Source organism: Cavia porcellus, unplaced genomic scaffold, assembly GCF_034190915.1.
Source record: "Cavia porcellus strain 051 isolate PalLab524CR breed Dunkin Hartley unplaced genomic scaffold, mCavPor4.1 scaffold_9, whole genome shotgun sequence".
Taxonomy (NCBI): Eukaryota; Metazoa; Chordata; class Mammalia; order Rodentia; family Caviidae; genus Cavia; species Cavia porcellus.
The window spans coordinates 31,301,983-31,324,157 of record NW_026947492.1 but is presented as its reverse complement, the minus strand read 5'-3'; the positions used below and the strand labels follow the sequence as shown (position 1 = coordinate 31,324,157).

Sequence of the window (22,175 nt, the reverse complement as noted above, 5' to 3'; positions counted from 1 at the left end):
TAAGAGTGACAAGGGGAAAAACAGGTTGGAAGGAAATTACTGTTAATTTCTTATTGGCTTGTCTTACACTTTATATTGTTATCACAATTTTGTTATGTTTGGCTTGTTCTGTCTTGATAGATTTTACTCTGTCTTATGGTAGGGGCAACTATTTTGAATAAAGTGGAATAGTGTATGTAATCATGGTTTTCTATTATATTGCTTTGAAGTCATATAATGCTTTCATTCATTGATCTAATTGGTTTTATTCTGTCTTGTTTGATTTTATTACATGTGATGGTATGAACAGCTATTTTGAAGAAACAAGACATTATGGTAGCCATTGCTAATTCACTATCATCTTGTTTTGAAGTCCTAGCATGCTTTTGTTCATCTGTTTTGATTGGTTCTATCCTGTTGTGTTTTATTTGATTTTATTGTGTGTGATGGTATGGACAACTTTTTGAAGAAAATGAGATATTATAGTAGCCAGTATTCATTTCTTGTTATCTGCTTTCAAAGTCCTGTAATGTTTTCTTCCTTTTGAATGGTTTTACACTATTTTGCTATGTTTGCTCTTATTGTGGGTGAAGGTATGGACAATCATTTCAAAGAAAGCAAGAGACATTATGAATGCCACTGTTGATGTCCTCTTGTCTTTTTGTGAAGTATTGTGATACTTCCATTGTTTTGTTCTGATTTACTTTGCTCTGTTTTGTTATCTTTTATTTTACTCTTTTAAAATGAAATTAATTTTGAAAAGAAGACAAGTCTGCTCGGGCAGACTTTCTGATGGGCTTTCCTTTATATGTGATTTATTTCTTTTCCCTAACTACTTTTAATCTATTCTTGGGCTGACATTCTGAAATCTTGTTTATTATATGTCTTAGTGTAGATTTGTTGTGATCATGTGGTCATATTTGGAGTTCTATGTATTTTATTTATTTTTACGACAAAATTTTTAACCACTTTTGGAAAATGTTTGCTGTTTTGTCAAGGGATTTTAGATGGCATTTATCTTAAGCTTCCTCATGGACTCCAATCAATCTTATGTTGTTCTTTGCTTCATCTTTTAACTGTTGGAATGAGTTTTCATGGCTTGCTGCAATCTTATACTCTAGATATGATAATCTATTTCTAACCCTTGTTCAATCTGTTGCATATGCTTTAAATGCAGCTTTTAAGCTCCTGTATTTCTACAGGATCTATTTCATGAACTCCATTTCCTTTCTTTGTCAAGAATTCATAGTTTCCATCATTTTGCTGTTTCTTTACTTTTTAATCTGTGTTTTTTATTGTCTTTCGTTTTGATATTCTGGTATAACCTTATTAACTTTTTTTCATTTTGGCTGCTATCATTTTGGAAAATTACAATTTCCTCTCTCTCATTATGCTCTGGAGTTGTCCTGAGCTCACACTTGCAATTTGCTTCAATGTCTTGTTATTTTCTATTTTGTTTTCTTTGTTGATGGTTGCAGATTTCTTATGGTAGAAAGGTTTATCACAAATATTGAGACTTTCTTAGGAAATGGCTACTCCTTAGAGATGTCTTCAATTTGTAAGTGGTTCTTGGTCTTTGTGTCTAACCCAACCACCTACCTTCCCAATCTATTAAGGATGAGAAGTTGCTATCAATTTGGCTCAGTACCCACTTTTTTACTCCTGGAATATGATGATAGTTATGAATCCATACAATTGCAGCATTCTCATACAAGTGAGGAAAACTGCTAATAGTAGGTATGACATACTAAAATATTACAGTTAGCAATAACAATATTATTAAAAATATTGTAAAATAGAACAGTTAGCAATAACAATATTATTAAGCACAGCCTAGCTAATGATAAACTGTGCTAACTGCTCACTTCATATGTTTAATCATCAGAACAAGCTGCACAGTTATATAACAAAATGCAGCGTATACCAGGAACTGATATACAATGATTTCCCCCTATAGAGTGGTTTTACCCTGTGTAGGGTTGGTAGGGTGAAGGATTTAAGAGGGATAAGGGACAAAATAGAAAGATGAATGAGGAAAAATACAGTAGAAGCAAATCTGGAAGGCAAAATAAGATTACTCAAGTTTTTGGAAACTAGAAAGCACAGGAAACAAAAAAAAAAATAAATAAATAAAATAAAGAGAAAGCAAAGGAATAGTGAAGTGATCCAGAATGAGAAGAGACAATGTTACCTTGAATGAAAACATCAAAAAATTGAGAGCAGTATTTGAGGAGAAAAAAGATACATAAAAGAAAATGAAAAGAAAGGTAAGTGACCTAAAAAGTGAAAAAACAAAACAACAACAACAACAACAAAAAAAAAAAAAAAAAAAAAAAAAAAAACAGGGCAGCAAGAAAAGACAATCAAAATATACAAAAATATTAATAAAATTCTTCTGAATGTCTATGGTTCTGTGGTAGTGTCCAAGTCAGGCCTCAGAAATGTGCTGTAGAAGCCTGTCAGGTTGGCAGTGGATTTGTGCTGGGAATGTGGCAAATCTTGCCCTGTGGATGTGAGAGGTAGGACTTGTCTTAAGTGGACAGCATTGTGGATACCCACTGCTCCTTACCATGATTGTCTTCATGGCTTTCTGCCAGTCTCTGTGGCACCCTGGGGTAGGAAAAGCCCTAGGTTGCTCCCAGGTAGGTATACAAATGGCTCCTTCAGACCTTGCAGTTTCCTCTGCTCCATATCACTGACTCCTCTTCCAGGCTGATCATTGGACAAGAGAAATGCCCTTGTCCACATGCAGGCCAAGACTGCTTGCCTGCTTATTTTGCAGGCCACTCTGCTGGTCTCAGACCAGAGGTATATTTCCTGTTCTCCTTATTTAGGGCTAAATCTAGTTTTTTGTGGCCACTGGGGTGGAGTCTAGGTGATCCTGCTCCTACCTGTCAGCAAAATTCCCATAGTTTGCTTCCCATGCTGCCAGCAGTCCACTGTGATTGGGTGGCTCTTCCCTCATTCTGCTTTGGGACATTGACAGAGAAGATATCTAAGATGTCCTGCTACTAAAATTTACCCTGAGTCTTTTCAAATAAAATGGCGGCCACACTCACCCTCTTCTGTTCTGTATGTCTTTGTGCTGATGCCCAGCCACTGGCTCTAATTTCTCTGCTGCTTGACTTTTCCATGCTACACTGCTGACTTACTGCTGCATGAGTTGTGTTGGGCTGCTGGCTCTGACTGCAGCATGAACTGCGCTGGGCATCTGGCCTTGTCTCTTTGTAGTGGTTATTTCTCAATGTGTGTGTATTCTAAATATGTGAGTAAATTTCTCAACAGATGTATTTCTCTATATTTCCTACAGAAAAAGAGGTGGAGCATGTATTCAGATTTATATATCAGACAATAGGAGAGAAACCAGATCATACTTGACAGTAGGAGAGAAAGTCCAAGGCTAGTGAGGTTTTGAGTTTGCCCTGATAAAAGAACAAGTCTTAGGAAATAAATAGATTTAAAGGGTGTGGTTTTTTTTTCTGGGAATATGAAGCTGAGCAGAATTGAGAGGGAGTGAAAAGGAGAGGAATGAAGGACCCAGAAGATTCTGAGTGGAGTCAACAAATACAGCGTTGTGTTAGAATGGACTGGTGTTTCAGCTGTTATTTTGAAATCTTAACTCTTAAGTGTCTGAAGTCTGAGAGAGGAACAAAATGAGTACCAGAAGCTGTTCCCACAAATAACATGGGTTTTTATTGTTTTATTATTTTATGATTTAGAAATAAGTAAGCATGAAGTGTGACCGAGTAACCTCTGCTTTTCACTTACTAATGGAGGGAGAGGAATTTTCAGATTTTAAGCCACGTGATGTGTGAAGATGAACAACTTTGAAGGTACAAATGTGGCATAGCAATAGAAAAAAGAGTATACTGAATTCCATGGAGAGGGATGGTTTGCTAATTGATCTCTAAAGAAAGAAATTTTTGGTTAATGATCAGATAGGAAAATATGGTTGTTTTCATGGTGAGAAATTATTGTGCTCCAAACAGACAAAATCCTGAAGGGAAAAAGGAAGCAGTTTGTTCAGTTGGCACAGGTACAATAAGTGGTTTGTTGAATGAATTTCTAAAGAAACAAGTGCTGAACTGGGAAGAGGTGCAGTTTGTAAAATCTGAAAATTCTACAGTTATGGGAAAGGCCCGAGTGTTCGTGGATGGCCTCATTGTAAAAGGTCCAGCCTGCAAGACATATTGGTTACCTTTGTGAAGATCACCACCTTGCTAGGAACTGGGTAAGGTAAGGCTTAATGACTCAGGCTAAAGTTCACATGGTCTATGTGTGTTTGCATACAAAATTTGATTTCTTTATTAATATTGTTAATGTGCAAACATTTTCCTTACCTGAAATTTAGAGCTCCATTTCCATGTCAGCAGCATTTCTGCACATATTCTTTTCTTTTTCTTTCCATGAGTTAGGTCTCAGTGACCTTCTTTTTTTTTTTTTTTTTTTTTTTTTCACCGAGGCCTGTCTTCTATCCTGCATATATGGTCATTCATTCCCTCAAGTTCATAAAAAACAGTACTAAAAGTATCAAATGATATACTTCAATCCTTAAATTAAGACACTTTATTGGATTCATGAATGTGAAATCTCCATATCTCTATGAATTTGTGTTCTTGTCTAATGTGAATATACAAGCCATATAGTCTAACACTTCTCATAAATTGTCTCCAAAATGTGGCTTTCTGGGAAGATATACTTGAATGATAGTGGGACACTCAGAGAATAAATTGAATATTTATAGCAAAGTGAAGTTTTCAAATTGTGTCATTTTTTCGGTTATCCTAGTATTTTCTTTGTTATTTAAGACTGTCTACCAGCACAGTGGACTCCCAAGAATCAAATTATTTTTCTTCTCCCTAACACATTTCCAGGTGCCTTGGAGATTAGCAGAATCCTTTTCTTGTCTGTTTCAAATTGTATGTGTTTTTCTATGTGCAAATGAACTCCATATTTTTCTCTTGGTATTTCATTTTCTTTTTGTATCCTACATAATTTCCTAAGTGAAAGATAATAAACAACAGTAAAGCCAGGAATGATTATAACATAACCAGTCTGTCTTTTTCCTTGTTCCATTCCCTTCTTGGAGTTTTAGTTATTTCCACAGCCATCTGTAACTGTTTTAACAATGTCTGTCTGTCTCTCTCATTAGCTGTGGTTATCTCCTGATTCATGCTGTTTGCCAGGCCATGTTTGAAAAAATTAAAGGTAATACATGAAGGTAATTTAATGGGAGGTCTTCATAGAAAAATTGCTTTTCTTCTAACTTTAGATGATCAGAGAGCAATCACTGTTTGAAAGATAATCGAGCAATTGGAAATCAGATTTAAAGAGATTATTATAAATGATTTCAGAAACAAGAAAGTCATAAAAAGCTTTCTACTCTAAATTGAACGAATATGAACAGAAGCTCTACTAGAAAAGAGACAAAGTAGAGTCTTACCAGTTTCACTGGTTTCTGTGCTCTATTTGAAATCCAGTCACAAAAGTGATTAAATATGGCACATTTTTGCCTTGAATAAGATGTTTCAGCCAACCAGTACATTAATAAGCTGAGATATTAGGGTAGGTCAATTGTTTGCATAATTTCATATATCCAAACATAGCTATTTAGTAAGAGATAAACACCTCAGTATCTGTGTGCAAAATGATATAGCTCTCTTATTTTGTAAAAATCCTTTCTTTTTGTATCAATTACAAGACATTCCTGAAAATTTCACAAGACTCAAAAATTAGATTTAATTTTTCAATTTTGAATTTTCTATTTCTTTCTGTTGTACTAACAGGTTGTGTCTTCAGGAAGCTCTATGTTATTCACTATCGTCAAATGAAAAATTTTCTCTTGTGCTAATTTCACTGGATATGACAGAAATTTTGGATAATACTAAATTTTATTGGAAAACAATGTATCTACTGATACAGTTATGGGTTTTCGATGATGTCAACTCATAAAATTCACTATGCTTGCAAATAAAATGTTACTTTCAGAAAATTTGGAGAGAGAAACACATCACTTTTCCTAGGACATGATAAGTTTCTGATTGGCTGCATTTTCTGAAATAGAACAGGAAAACATGTGTCATTATTTCCTCTATACAAAGAAATGGCCAAAAGTATTGATATTCTTATATGCTCTTAAAATTTGTTACATTTCAAAAACTCGGGATTTTATCATTTTTAAAATGCATTTATTTAAGTTCTCATTGAAAGAAATAAAATGAGAAAATATAAAATCATTATATAGTCAAAAGATTTCAAGGATATTACTTTTATCATTAAAATAAAATAAAATTAGGTTACTTAGTTGACTTACGTAAACGTGAAAAATGTAACTGTCCATCCCCTTCATCAGTAGAAATGAGTTATATTCAATCTCAGTAAATTTATAATTTCTCCTTATAAACCCCTGTCCCACTTTTTTCTTCAAGAAAAGGATAGTTTATTATTTGCCAGTAGCTTGTACATTTTCTGTGAAGTTTGGTTAAGTAATATCAGATGGTACTGTATTCCTTTTGGGATACATCAGAATGACTTAGAAATAGACTTATCCCAAAAGAGTGAATTATGTTCTCTAAATTTTAGAACATATGATAAAAAGTCTAGTTTTGGTTGCTTAGATCTCTGTAGGCAAGATATCCTGAATACATCAGAAACTTGAAAGAAAATTGTCCTTTTGACTTCAAATAAAATACTATTATAATAACTGGGTGACATTTCTTCACTAAATTATTAAGTTTAATGTATAAAAAATGATTGAAGCTCTCTCCCTCTTGAAAGGTTTAAAATTCAGATGAAGATTCCTGAAATAATAATGCACATATGCTATAACATACAAGATATTCAGTGTCTTATGTATGCTCTGTATGTGAGGTATGGATTAAAGGTTATTTTCAATATGGGATGTTCCACCATACAATATAGTAGCCTCTAACCTTATATTGTGCTTGAATTATAGCTGATAACACATGGTAAAATAATAATACTTGGTCTATATTGAACTAAATAAAGCATATTATTAAAGTATTTTTTCCTCATCAATTTTACTTTGTAAATGTATATAGAGATTTCTAATCGGGACATGAAGTACATACTTAATTTGTAATGGTCAACATTATTATAAATACTTATTCAATATTTTCTCGCTTACAAACAAAGTGAAAGCCAGGCATGGTGGTGCACTCATGTAATCCCAGCACTCAGGAGTCTGAGGCAGCAGAATCATTGCAAGTTTGAGATCAGCCTGGGCTGCAAAATGAGATCAAGGACAGACTGGAATGTATAGAGAGACCCTGTCTAAAAGAGACAGAGAGAGAGAGACAGAGAGAGAGGGGGAGAGAGAGAGAGAGAGAGAGAGAGAGAGAGAGAATATACAAAGGAAAAATTAAAACTCAAGTCATGGAGATGATTCTCCCAAATTACCAAATCTGTTACTGTATTTCAGATTTTTTTTTTTTTTTGCTTTCTCTACCATGGAATTTAATTTTCTTTGCTACTCATGATGCATTTCCTTTTGGTGAAGGATGGGAATTGCCCTAAATGCTCCATATAAAGTTTTTCTCGTTATTTTCCTTTTCTCGGACCTCTCAGGTGATGAAATGGGTCACAGATATAAATCAAAGTTAATATTATATAATTTATCTTCAGCTCTTAGGAAAGTGAAATTGGACCAGTTACATCCCCTCGATGATCCCCCATGATACCTTCGAGACAAGTCTCCCTGAGGAATTCCAGAGAGTGTGGACAGAAATGACAGAAAAGTTCTTGTGCAATGTGAATAAAATCATAAAGAACAAGAAAAGTTTTCTCTCCCTAAAGGAATAATTACTTAAAACAACTATGATCAGACAGTTGGGGACAAGAGTAGCCTCTTTTACTGCTAAAATCAAGAAGAGATTATGTGGTTTCATATTAATTGCAATTCTCTTAATACTCCGTGATGAAATATACATCATCTATTTGTATATATTTGGTCTAATATCTATTTAAAATTATTAGTGTTTGAACTAAGTTTGTAGTTTAGTAATATTTATAAAATGACATGATTAAATAGTAATTATTTTTACTGTACTTGAACATCCTAGACATGATGAATATTTTTGAAATATCATTAAAAGTTCCAAAGCATTGTAAGTTGATGCACCAAAAAACAATACCAAATTAATAATGTTACAAAAGGCAGAGAATCCTTGTTGTATTCATTTTGAGTGTAATGTTTTGAATTAGTTTTCTGTGAAAGTTGATCTGAAACTTGGTTGCTAAGATTTGATTAGGTGGAGAAGAAGGAAGAGGAGAGTCTAAAAATTATTCAAGTTTCCCGAAGATTCTTTACTGATCATCCCAGATATGTCCAGGATCTGTCTCCCAGCTCTTGGGATAGAGAAGGGCAGAGATGAAAGTGAGTAGATAGAGCAACCAATGAGATTTTAACAAAGCAACACTTATGGGTCTGTGGGATAGTCAAAGAAGTCAAGTAAATAAAATTCACTGCATATCATTTTTTTTTTCAGATCTATTCAATAAAAGACAGAAATGAGTGCACTCCAGCCTCTCATAATATGCAATATAGAGTTTGATCATCCTAGAGTAAAGAATGGGGCAGAACATTACTTCACAGGAATGAGGAAGCTGCTTGAGGACCTGGTCTACACTGTGACTGTGAAGGAGAATGTTGCATACTGGTGGACCCCAATTGTCTAACAGGTGTTGCAACATAACTGAAAAGAGGAAGTCATGGTGTAGTGGAGAACTGGGCAGTTGTTCATAGGGAACAAAAGGCCACAGGGCAGCCAGAACCTAGATATTTAATCAGCACATTTGCACTAGGAACATGGTGAGGGATGTTCACCTAGAAGAGTGTCCAGGCAGGCGAGGAGGAACAAAGCATTCTTGTGGAAGAGACTGAGAAGCCAGATTCAGGCAGTAGTTAACTAGTAACACAGTTTGTAGCCAGTATGGGATGGAATTTCCTCTGCAGTCACACAGGCCTCAGTGGAGAGGTTATCTAATATCTTAGCAGCCCAGTTTCATGGCCCACCTCTCTGGGCTCAAGAGTGGCCACTGGCAAAAAGCATTTGTAGTCCAACACCATCTGCTTTCTATCACAGAGACACATACACAGCCTTGACCAGACTTACTAATTAAACTAAAAATCAGTTCAAGGAAGTCACCTCTACACAGTCTGTGCTGCTTTAGTAAGCACAGTCACATTTGGCCCTGCGGCAGGGTGGTGTGGTGGTCTCAATAGTGTGCACACCCCAAGTTCATGTACATTCAAAACAATACATTCTACTAACAAATTTTCTCTACAGCATTAAAGCAAATCCCAACAACTCATGGGAATACGTGTGTGTGTGTGTGTGTGTGTGTGTGTGTGTGTTTGTGTGCTTTATCAAAATGAAGGAATTAGATAAATTATATTTGTCTTTTTTGTATACCAAATATGCTGAGTTCCATGTAACTTGTACAGAAAATGACTGGCCAATAATGCTTAGTGATCTTCAGACTGAACATTTGGGAGTCAGGGAAAGAAATTTCCAGAGTAGTGAAGGTTAGGTAGGTGTAGCTTAGTACAAGTACTGGTTCTGATTTTTGTAGGAAAGGTTTTTCTTGGATCTAGAAATAGGTGTACAAATGTGACAGGACATGCCTGTTTTGTATTGATCTATGTTAGAGATACAACATCCATAAGTAAGGAAACCATAGATTTAGAATGCAGTACTCAAATAAAAAGTATAAGAAAAATAAAAAGCAAAGGACAGAATGCACGATAGACATGGAGTGTAGGAGAATAACATTTGAAATGGTGCAAAAAAAATTCTGTAAGGAGACCATAGGTGCTAAAACATGATTGCTGGGAATGAGACAGTTTTGGAAGGATGAGTGAGAAATACCTTGAAAATACAGTGTGGGAAGCCCAAGTAAAAGGGTTAAACTGAGAATGAAACGGTCTTCAAAGAGCATTAGAACCAGAGTTCGTAGGAGAAACAAGCATAGTAAGGAATTGAAAAACAATCAGGTCAGAATTTTGATCTTATTCTTAGTTTATGGATATGGTTTTAGAGATAAATTACATCATACATTTATAACAAAACCTTGTCATTGTGTAAGGAGAGAAAAGCAAAAAATGAAAGAAAAAAGTAGTATGTCTAACGTAGTAAATATAAAACATACCCAGTAGACAGCCTATGATATATAAGGAAAAGCAATGAACTTAAAATCCATTTTGCCATTAAGAGGAAATAGAAAATAATTGACATTATTGAGTACCATTATGTATGGTCACCTTGTTCAGAACATTATATATGTTTCCTATACTGATCAAAGTAAGTCTTGTGGGTTGGATTGATTTTGTTATGATTTTATTTGCTGCAGTAAAACTTTGCACTTGATCAGGGTATGGAGTCAGTGCTGAGTGAATTTGCCGGCAAATCAGAGCACGAATCCGCAGGCAGCACATTCTTGGTTCTTATATTTCATAGCATCTTGCGTGGAATATATTGAACTCTGCATAGTGATGACAACCCAGATGTGCTTCAATATGACACCATCTTCACCACTAAAACATAAAACATTTTTATATGTGTAGGGAACTTTTTCAGGGATCAGTCATGTCTTTGGTCATAAAAGAAGTCTTAGTAAAAGTCTTATATGAAAAATATTGACATTTTTTAAAAATTTTATTTAAGGAGAAAAAGCTATTTTCAATTTCCTCTCTGCAGAAATGAGTCCATGTAGAGGTAATAATTGCTTTGCCTAATCATTATTTCCCTAATCATAATTCCTTTATGCTTATCATTGTAAAAAAGTGACTAAAAGTAGATTATCATAATGCCCATAAAGAGAATGACCTACACTTGTATAACAGAATGAAGAAACTTAGATGGAATCATCTAGATGGGAAAGCATAAAACTTCTTCCTCGTCTTATGTTGTTCCATATTTTCTCTCCTCATCCCTAATTAATTGTTTTAATTGTTATCACTCCCATCTACCCCATATGTATCTTATTTACATGTTTGTTTTGGCTCTTTTTAAAATCAACATTCTAGAGGAGAGTAACATTCTTGTAAGAAGAGAGGTGCGTTTTTGTTAGCTTAGAGAGAATTACATCATTGCATAGGTGAACATGTCTGTGTACAGAGATCTAGATATTTAAGTCTTGTTTGGGGAAAATGGACTAGAAATATCAAAGATATACCTAAAAAGAAAACACTAGAAATAGCATATTTAAGATGTTTCAGCTGTGATTTCATGGAACAGTCCAGTGACAATAAAGTTGTTCATTGTTTAGAACTTAAATATAAGATCTTAGGATTGCAGGAACTTTAAATTGATTGAGATATCAGTCTGGGTGGGGTAAAATTAGGGTGACTCACAAATTCAGTTTTCCTCGACAGATCTAAAGGCTTGGTCATCAGGTCTGTAATTCAGAAGCAGAACAGAGAAGAAATGAAGATTGAAAGGAATTGAATTAGGCATAAGGCATTTAAGTAAAGAACACAGCTAAATGTGGGCTCAGAGATCACATAATGTATGGAATCTATAGATTCATCCCATTCACCTCAGTGACGATCTTCATGCCTGGGATTCTATGTTCCAAAATGTCTTCTGAGATTACATAAATCTCATCTCACCCAGAGTCTGTCTTTGGTTTTACATAAAGCTATCATATGTTACAGCACAGATGCCTACCATTGGCGGATCAACCATGGAAAAACTATTGTACCTCTGTTGAGGCCATTAAAATATTAAGAACAAAGAGTTGCTTTTAGGCAACACAGATGAGAAATTAATATTAATATTGAAGTTCAATATCCAATGGCTCTTGTGTGGAGGATCTAATTAGTTTTCTTTGTCCTAGCAAAACCAAGGCAAAGTGACAAGCAATGGAAGACACAGGGTAGGGATTCATAAAGTAAAAATATATTCCTTCTCACATTATTTATATTCATTTCCTTTTCCTTTTCCATTCCCTTTTTCCTACACACACACACACACACACACACACACACACACACACACACACACTCACACACACAGAATAGCTGAACATCAATTCACACAGTGAACAAAACACAAAATACAAAACAATCGTCTATGGAGCAATGTACACTTTGTTTCACTGAGTGGAGATATCACACATACATCTAATATTACCAGACAACATAAAATATATTCTAGACTCAAACATGTGCCCTATAAGTCTGAAATCTGCTTCTCACAATAGTCTCTTATTATAGATGACAGATTACTTAGTCTTCAGATGTTCAGTTACTGCTCAAAGAAATTTCAAATTTCCTTGGTGACCCTCAGACTTTTTTGCTTAAAATATTTTTTAAAGAAAAGAACAAATTTGAACCTAATTATTATTATGTGCACAATTTTATATCACAGAATATTGTATTAGTAAATACTCTCGCAGAAAATACTATAAATTACATTTTATCTTAATGTTTCTACATTATAAGCACTAATTCATATCATCTCTTATTTCTGCCATCTAACACTCATAAAAGGGCAGAAATATTGTAGCAGAACAGTGTTCATTTCCTAACTGATACACAGTAGTACCTCAGTGGGAATTGAAATATTTTTGACTAACATTTGTCAAAATTGCCAAGTACAGGAACAAAGTAATGGAGAACTGACTACAAGAAAACCTAAAACCTAAAATTAGAGACATACTCCCAGACCTATATAAAAAGTACTATTTATCAAAGCTTAGGAAAAATAGTTAAGGAGAATAATGCATGAGGAACACAATGTGGTGAATGGTGTACTGTTACTGATTGCTCAGGAAAAAATGCTTTGAAATGATGAAATCAGGAAACAAGGAGAAAACAGAATGAGGGAGTGAACCTTACAGCTCTCAAGAAGAAAACATCCTACTACAGGACACAGCAGGGAGGAAGGATCTGGGGCATTAGTATGTCAAATGAGTTTTAAGAACTGAGTGGGGGAAGTGTGAGCGGAAAACACTAAGACAGGAAAACAGCAGAGACAGGTTAGAGACATGGTGAAAGCTTGAACACAAGGGCATTGGTGCACAACAAAGTTTTTAAAACTTTGTATCCTGAGTGAGAACGAAACCTGAAGAGAGAATGTTTTTGAACAAATAAGTGATGTTCAAGATTTAGCCAAAATATAGGACAAATGTTTACAGCAATTTAGTGTAGTGAAAGGTGTGTTGCCATTTATCGCCTTAAATACTTCCCCTCATTTTGAACATACTTATCGTTGTATTGTCTCATCTGGAATTACTCTTCACGGTCATAAAAATATATAATAGATTCTGTTGCCCAGTGCTGTCAGATGGAAAGGCCAGGTTGTAACCATTACAGTCCACCTTCTGCCACACTGTTCACCTGACCTGGAATCACGTGACTTCTGACTATTCTTCCAAGTGAAAATTACCATCAAACTTACGCACGTTGAGTTGAATGAGGACCCAGAGACAGCCATGACAGCACAACTATAAGGGTGCTTGTGAAGACTTCCTGACGTCCTTCAGAGAGACAGTTGTGGTTTAGCAAGGGAGAGTTCGAAGGAATAATGACAATGAAGTTTTTATTGTAATTTTTTTAAAAAAAAAATTAAATATTCCTCACAAGTTTCATTCATACCTGATAATTTTCTTCTACAAGTTCACTTTCATATTATTTCATGAATACACTGCAGATTATAGAGATGGAAGCAAAGGGGACTGGCCAGCACATGAGGAAGATAGAGAAGGCACCTGACGTGGGGTGTGAAAGACATAAGCGTCTTTCCCTTGTGTTGTTTTGCTCTCGTGCAGAAAACATGGGCAGCTTACTTTTGTCAATTTAAGAAGGATATTTACATGTAAACCACATAGATTTAACATTTTGTATTTCAACAAAATTTTAAAACAAATCTTTTGTCTGCTCGTCTCTCATTCCCTAAAGAAAATCATAGGATTCGCATTATAATACAAATGAAAACAAATTGTTTCTGTGGGAGACTGGTCATCTCACTTGGTCTTCTTTATATCATCTCCCAGTTTCTCCAAAAGCTGTAGTTTTCACACACACACCCATACACCCCCCCACACACACACACAAAATGCCCCTGGATTATATGCTAGATAAAACTTGTATACTCTGTACATTCTAAATTTTCTAAATATATGCTAAAATGTTATTTACATTATAAATCCATCATAACAAATCATCTGATTCTTTACTTTTTATCATGTTTGGACTCTATCAACTATGTGAGCATGAGCTATGTAATGAGAGTTCCTTGAGAGTGATCCTGGAGTGTCCTCACTAAATGAAATCCGACCCAAGGCAGCTTGCTGTCCTCCAAGAACACCAATGTTGAGACAGCATTAATTATACCAGAAAAGGAAAATAAAAGATTCAATATGTTTCAGTGAAATAAATCATTAAAACATTAGATGAAATCAAAGGAGTGTATCTTTATGACTTTGGATTTGGCACAAATAGACATGACAACAGAATAGTACATACTGAAATGCACTGAACTTCAAAATCTGCATGCAATAATGTACATATGAAGTATGTGGAAAAACAACTTAAGAAATTGAGGAAATATTTACTAATTGTTTGGAAGATATTAAAGCAACATATGGTTAATGTTTAAATAAATAATAATAATAAAAACTATTGCAGTAAAAGGCACATGGCCATTAATCTGCTTAAAAACCCTCCTGTTAATTTTCCTCATCAGCCTTAACATTTTCTAAGGCTGTTCTGGAAAACCTCTTTGATGAACATTTTTACTTGTGTGGTGATGATTACTTCCATACACTGAATGGGTTGAAGATATTTGTCTTTTACAGTCTTTTTGATTTTGTGGAAAAATAGGAAATCCCACAGTGCTGGATCCAGTGAATAAGGTGGATGAAGAGACACTTCAAATTGTAAATTGCCAGAAACTGCCATAAATATTTGATAAAGACACTGTAAGAAAAATATAGTGAATATTGATAAAAAAATTTCTTGCAAGAATTTACACTGAAAATTATTGCACAGTTCTTAGCAGCATGTCTTTTTCTACCATATTTTTATCATACTTTGTATATGATTAGCATGTAATATCCAGAATATATGAATGACTCCCATATCTCAACATTATAATTATAAGCAGATACATTTTTAAATGGGCAAATAAATTACACTGTATAGATATTTCTCCAAAGAAGCTATATAAATGGCAAAAAGGCTCAACATCAATGGGTAAATGCAAATAAGACCACAGTGAGGTATTACTTTACACTTCTCAGGATTTCCATGATAAAATAAACAAGTAAGCAGATAAGTATCAGATGAAATATGGCAAAGAGAATGAGATATTTAAACTCATGCACACTGTAAGTGAGAATATTCAGTTGTTTAACTACTATGGAAAAGTTTGATATTTTCCCCCTAAAATTGCACTTATAATATTCATGTAGTAAAGCTATATTCCTCATCTGAGTTTTCTCTCAAAAATACAAAAAAGCACAGTGCTCAGAAACTTATGTGCTAATGTTCATTTAGGCTTTCACAGTAACAACAACTAAGAATGAGAAACAATGAAAATATACAACAACACAATGCAATATACACAATAAACGTTATTTAACTGTAAAGATAAATGAACCTTTGACACATACTTAAGAATGGGTGGATTCTGAAAAATATTTTGCTATGTGGAATGAGCCAAAATTAATAGAAAAATACTACAAATTATTTCACATGAAATATCTAGAATAGGCAAAATCCTGGATAAATAATATTAAATACAAGTCACCACCATTGTGAAAATTAAGCTATTGCTTAAAGGTGATGCTCTTTGGAGTGATATGATTTATTGTTTGTAATATGTCTGAAAATATATTGAAATGATTATTAAGCAGCATGGTGAGAATAATTTAAAAAATAAAAGCATAAATTTAAAATTTTTAATTACAAATTCAAATTGTACTTTTTTTTTATTTAAGAGGAAAAAGAGAAAAACACAAAACAAAACAAAGCAGTGTAAGGTACAGAACTACAAAAAAAAAAAAAAAACATAACAGTAAGAAATCACCTGTTAATAGATTACATATTATCATCTTGGAAATAGTTGCTCAAATCACAGTATCAAAGAATACAAAGTAGACATTCAAACAGAGAGACTGCAAACAGCTGTGTTCAATGATCCAAAAACATTAATATAGTCAGCTATTTAACATCCCTAAACACACTTGCTGTTATATCCGTTAGAGCTCTTTTTTTTTCCCTCCCTCTCTTTTTTACAACAAAATTTACACATTTTGGATTTTATTACTCCTTAGTTCTTATTACTTTTTTGGGGGGGGAGAGAATAAAGTCAAATATGGCAAAACAAAGCTGTAAGTCAAAACCAAGGATAGACATAGCACATGGTGTAGAACAGAGTACAAGGTTATTAACAATGGTTATCAACATTGTCTCTTGTTTCCTTAAAAGGAATTGTCTATCTCATTAGATATTATAAAGTTGGACAAAACAGTGGAGAACAAGACCAATAAAACTTAGGCATTGTGAACATTACAGGACTTCCAAAGGAGACAATAGTCAAACCAGAATGGGCATCTTTGTGAATCTTATTGCCTTCAAATTAGTTGCCATTACCCTCTGTTCCATTCTGTGCGATAGTAGCAAGTCTGAGGGTAAATTGTACTTTTAAATCAATAAAAGTAAAATAAAAAGTAGATAGTGAGTTGAAAGATAAAATTTTAATCATAAAATTGAAGTATAATAAATTGATAACTTACAGAAAAGCAATTATTGTGAAGACAAAATATAATAAAATATAAACTTACTTATCGGTAGCAAAATGGATGTACCTTGAGACTATAACATTAGGTGAAAAATATCAAACACACAAACTTAAATGTGGTGTGATTTCACTTTTATTGTTAAACCTAAAACATAAATTAAAAGCAAAATAAAAGAGCTAAGAGGTAGCACAGAGATAGATCATTGTCAAAGTGGGAGTGAGTGGGGGGGGGGCAGATGGACCAAAAGATGGTAGAGCAGGGTGGAGGGGAAGGAGAAGGGATGGAAAACAACTTTGCACAAAGAAGGTAAACATTATACCATACAAATGTACTAATAAAAAATGTATAGATTATATCAAGCATCTGTGCCAAGTAATGCAAATAAAGTAGTATACATGGATGACATAGTACATGTTCTTTATAATTTATATGATTAAAAAAAATGAGTTGACCTTTCTATCCATCCTGTTCCATCTACTTATATATAAACTCATTCATTCATCCATTCATAATTCATCTAACTATAATACATCATGTATTTCTAGTTTCTTCTTTTATTTAGAGAAAAAAGAAGCAAAACAGAAAAATGCCACAAAAACTATAGAACTTCAAAAAAAAAAACTAAGAAATTACTAGTTGATAAGTTACAGATTGTCTTCCCAAGTATAGCTGTTCAAGTTACAAAACCAAAGTATAAAGAGTAGACAGACAGTCAAACAATGACAGTACAAACCATTCTGTTTGATAAACCAACAAAAACTTAGTAGGATGATTATCCACCTTGCACACTTTAACATAGATACAGTTATATCCTTTAGAGCACTTTCCTTCTTTTTCATCATTACAATGTCTACTATATATTTTGGACCTGATTACTCCTTCAGTTTTTATTATTTTTCACACTACAGAAACAATGTGCTATTTACATATGAGTCTGATTTACTTCATTTATGAAGATAGTCTCCATTTTCCTATGAAAGCCTCAAGATCATCTCTTTTATAGCTGAGTAATATTCCATTGTATAAAAATATCACATCATTTTCATCCACTCTGCAACTGATGGGCATTTTGGTTGTTTCCAAGATTTAGCTATTACAAATTCTTCTGCTAAACGTGGCTACACATATATAAATGTGGCCTGATCTTTTCAGTTTTTCTGAGAAAATACTCAGGAAGGGAATAGCTGGATTGAATGGAACTTCCAATTCCAGTTTTCTGAGAAATCTCCATACTGATTCCCATACTGACAGCATCAGTCTACACTCACCAACTGTGGAGAATTCTTTCTTTTTCCCCGCATCCTCACCAATGTTTGTTATCAGTTGTTTTTGTGATGGCAGCCATTCTTTCTGGGATGAGATGAAATCTCAACGCTGTTTTAATTTGAATTTCTTGAATGACCAGTGATGGTGAACTTTTCTTCATATATGTATTTGCTATTTTTATATCTTCATCTGAGAAATGTGTTCATCTCTGAAGACCATTTTTGGAGAGAGTCTTTGAATTTGGGTAGCTCGATATTTTTCAATTCTTCATATGTTCTTGATATAAGTCCTTTGTCTAAGGGATTGATTGCTAAAATTCTTTCCCATTCTGTGGGATTTCTTTTCACTTGTTGGTGATTTATTTTGAAGGGCAAAAACTTTTTAATAATGTGAGAGCCCTGTTGTTGATTTTTTGAAGTATTTTTCATGTGGTTTGTGTTTTGTTCATGAATTCTCTGCATACCCTGTATCTCCAAGATTTCCACCTACCTTGTCTTCCAGTGGACTTAGTGTTTCTGTTGTAATATGTAGATCTTTGATCCATTTTTACTTTAGTTGAGTGTATGTGTATAGGTATTGGTCTAGTTTCAGTCTTTGGTACATGGAAAGCCAATTTTTACATCATCATTTAGTAGAGGCTATCTTTCCTTTAGTTAACATTGTTAGAACTTTTTCTCAAATATAAGTTGTGTTAGTGTCTTTGTAGTTGTGTTTGCATCTTTTAATCTGTTTCATTGATTCTCAGGTCTATTTCTTTGCTTGTATCATGCTGATTTTATCACTGTAGCTTAGTAGTGTAATTTAAAGTCAGGAATTGAAATGCCTCCTGCCTTGCTTTTGTTGCCCAGAATTGCCTTTGCTATTCTAAGTTTCTTATATTTCCAAAAGAAATTTATGAGTGTTTTCTCTAGGTCAGTAAGGTATGTTAATTGTATTTTGATTAGGAATGCATTAAATCTGTATAACAGTTTTGACAGTATGGCCATTTTCACAATGCTGGCTCTTCCTAGCCAAGGGCAAGGAATATCGTTCTGTTTTCTAATATCCACTTCAGTCTGCTTTTTTAGAGTACTATAATTTTCAGCATATAGTTCTTTTACATTCTTGGTTAGGTTGATACCTAGTTTTTTGTTTTCTTTTTTTTTTTGTTTTTTTTTTTTTCAGATGCTAATGTTAAAGGCAATATTTCTCTAATTTCTTTCTGAGTTTGTTGTTTGTGTACAGAAAGACTATTGATTTTTATGTGTTCACTTTGTACCCAGCTACACTCCTGAATTTGTTTATTACCTCTATTAGTCTTTTAATGAGGTTTTTTGGATCTTCTATATAGAATATGATATCATTTTCAAATGTTGATAATTTAACTTGTTCCTTTCCTATCTTTATTCCTTTTATTTCTCCCTCTTGTCTGATTGCTCTGGCTAATATTTCCAGAACTATATTGAATAAGAATGGTTATAGTGGACGTCCTTGTCTTGTTCCTGATTCTAGAGTTAAAGCTTTCATTTTGGTCCATAGTATAATGTTGGTTGCTGGTTTATCAGTATAGTATTTATCAGATTGAGGTAGTAACCATCTATTCTGAGTTTCTGTAGAGTTTTTTTTTTTTTCATGAACAACAGTTGGGCTTTATTAAAATCTTTTTCTGTATCTACTGAGATGATTGTGTGATTTTTTGTTTTTGGATCCATTGATGTGGTGTATTTCAAATATTCTTTTGTGTATGTTAAACTATTCCTGCATTTCTGGAATAAATCCCACTTTTTCATAATGTATAATCCTCTTGACGATTTGTTGCATTCTATTTGTCAGTATTTTATTGAGAATGTTTGCATCAATGTTCATTAGTGAGATTGACCTATAATTCACCTTTTTGGTGGGGTCTTTCTCTGGTTTTGCTATGAGAGTAATACTTGCCTCCAAAAATAAGTTAGGGGGGATTACTTCTCTGTCAATTTCATTTAAGTGTTTGGGACGTACTGGCATTAAATCTTCTCTAAATTTCTTGTAGAATTGAACTGTGAATCCATCAAAACATGGGTTTTTTCTTTGTTGGTAAGTTTTTAATCACATTTTCGATTTCAGTAGCTGATATTAGGTAATTCAAAATTGTGGTATATTCTCATTTAAGCTTTGGTAGTTCATAGGCTTCTCGAAATCTGTCCATTTCCTCTGCGTTTTCCACTCTGAGTAGAGATTTTCAAAGTAGGTATTCATGACCTTTTGAATTTCCATAGGATCTGTAGTATTTCCTTTCTTTTCAGTTCTTATTCATGGATTTGAGTTTTTTCTTTATTTTTCTTAATAAAGTTATTTAAAGGTTTATCAATTTTGTTTATTCTCCAAAAAACAGCTTTTTGATTGATTAATCCCTTGCATTGTGTTCTTAGTCTCAATTGCATTAATTTCTGCTTTGATCTTTTCAATTTTCCCTCTTCTATGAGCTTTGGGTTTGACGTGCTCTTCCTTTTCTAGGAGCTTGAGATGCAGTATTAAGTTGTTTATTTGTGCTCATTCTATTTTCTTGATATGAAAAATTATTGCGATATATTTCTCTTTTAGGACAGTTTTCACTGCATCCCACAGGTTTTGGTGTGTTTATCCACATTTTCACTGAACTGTAGGTTGTGCTCACTTTCTTCTTTAATTTTGCCTGCAATCCACTGATTGCTCACAAATTTGTTATTTAATTTCCATGTATTGATGCAAGTTTTGAAATTTCTTTTGCCACTAAACTCCAATCTCAGGGTATTATGGTCACATAATACACATGAGACAATTTCAGTCACTTTGCATTTTTAAGAATGTTTTATGGGCTAATATCTTGTCTATTTTGGAGAATGGCCCATGAGCAGCTAAGAAGAATATTCTGATGTGGTTGGGTGGAACATGCTGTAAATATGTACTAAGTGCATTTGCTCACAGGTTTGATTCAGTTCTATTATTTCTTTGCCGATTTTTGGTCTAGTTGATCTATCTCTTTATGACAATGGGGTATTAAGGTCCCCTATTGCAACTGTGTTCTTATATATTTGGTTTTTTTCATGTCCATTAATACTGTCTTATATAGCTGGGTGCTCCTATATTTGGTGCATCTATGTTTATAATTGTTAGTTCTTCTTGAATTTTTCCACTAACAAATATGTAGTGATATTGTTTAATTCTTGTAATCATTTTAGGTTTGAAGTTCACATTGTCTGCAAACAGAATAGCTACCTTTGCTTTTTTGTGGGTTCCTGTTGCATAGAATATTATTTTCCAACCTTTGAATTTTAGTCTATGAGTTTTCTTTGAGTCAGATGTGTTTCTGGTATACAGAGTATTGTGAGACCCTGTTTCTTAATCAATTCTGTCAATCTTTATTTTAATAGATGAATGGAAGCCATTTAACACTGCTGGATATAACTGATATGTACTCGCTCAACTTTGTTATATTATGCTCCTAATGTCGATTTGTTGCTTTTTCCCATTGTTTAATTGCTTGCCCTGCCTGATACTTTCTTTCTGTTGTTGTTATAGGAAATTGTGTTCACTTTTTTCTCTACCTAGTATGTCTTTTATTATTTTATTGGGTTGGTTTGGTGGACATGAATCTTCAGTTGTTCTTTGCCATGGAAGTATCTTGTTTCTCCTTTAAATTTGAAAGAAATTTCCGCTGGGTACATAAACTTGGGCTGAAAGTTATTTTCTTTCAGTGCTTGAAATATTTCACTCCAAGCTCCTCCTAACTTGAGTGTCTGGGCTGAAAAGTCTGCCATGTTTCTAATATGCTTTCCTTGATAGGTGAGTTGTGTCTTTTCTCTAACATCTTTTAGGTATTCTGTTTTCATGCTGCATGTCTGGAATCTTAATTATTATATGTCTGATTGTACATTCATGTTGGTTTTGACTGTTTGGCATTCTATATGTCTCACTTATTTGTATATCAGATTTTTCCCCATGTTTGGGAAAAATTTTCTACTATTACTTCTGGGAATATTTTAGTTATGTCATTTGCATTGACTCCTGCATCTTCATTGATGCCTGTTAATCTTATATTGTTTCTTTTGGCATCATCTTGAAGTTGCTGAATTGTCATTTCATGCTGCTTTGTTATGTTTAAATGTTCTATCCTTTCATGATTGCTAGCTGCAATCTTGTATCCAAGGTCTGAAATTCTA

The 22,175-nt window shown here is 33.8% G+C and overlaps 1 pseudogene; it reads left to right on the top strand.

Moving 5' to 3' along the window:
* The window catches only part of LOC100730749 (caspase-1-like), a 39,119-nt pseudogene that overhangs the window by 1,612 nt on the left and 15,332 nt on the right, over positions 1-22,175 (top strand).